The sequence below is a fragment of the Etheostoma cragini genome, unplaced genomic scaffold (assembly GCF_013103735.1).
Source record: "Etheostoma cragini isolate CJK2018 unplaced genomic scaffold, CSU_Ecrag_1.0 ScbMSFa_69, whole genome shotgun sequence".
Taxonomy (NCBI): Eukaryota; Metazoa; Chordata; class Actinopteri; order Perciformes; family Percidae; genus Etheostoma; species Etheostoma cragini.
This window is the reverse complement of record NW_023269305.1, coordinates 2,223-2,867: the sequence shown is the minus strand read 5'-3', so window position 1 is coordinate 2,867 and position 645 is coordinate 2,223.

Here is a 645-nt window from a genome sequence, read left to right as displayed (position 1 = left end):
ATGAACCTGAGGGCTGTGTTCTCTGGAGCTTTGTGCTCCTCGTAGGGTCTCCCATGGCAAAGTGGTCTCAGGGGAGGGGCCAGACAAAGAATGGTTCAATAACCTCATGGAAAATCAAGGAAGGGGTTGAGGGACCCTGCCCGGTGGAAGCCCGGGGCCCCTGTCTGGAGCGGGCTCGTAAGCGAGCGCCTGGTGGCCGGGTTTGCCACGGAGCCTGGCCGGGCACAGCCCGAAAAAGCTATGTGGCACCTCTCCCTCCTGCCCATGGGCCCACCACCTGTGGGAGGAACCAATCGGGTTGGGTGCGTTGCCGTAAGGGTGGCAGCAAAGGTCAGGGGCTTCGGGAGACCAGACCCGGGCAGCAGAGGCTGGCTCTGGGTACGTGGAATGTCACCTCTCTGTGGGGGAAGGAGCCGGAACTTGTGCGGGAGGTTGAGCGCTACCAGTTAGATCTGGTGGGGCTCACCTCTGCGCACAGTTTCGGCTCTGGAACCGTACTCCTGGATAGGGGTTGGACTCTGTCCTACTCTTGAGTTGCCCAGGGTGTGAGGCGCCGGGCGGGTGTGGAGTTTACCCCGGTGGACGAGAGGGTCGCCTCCCTACGCCTTCGGGTGATGGGGGGGAAAACTCTGACTGTTGTTTGTG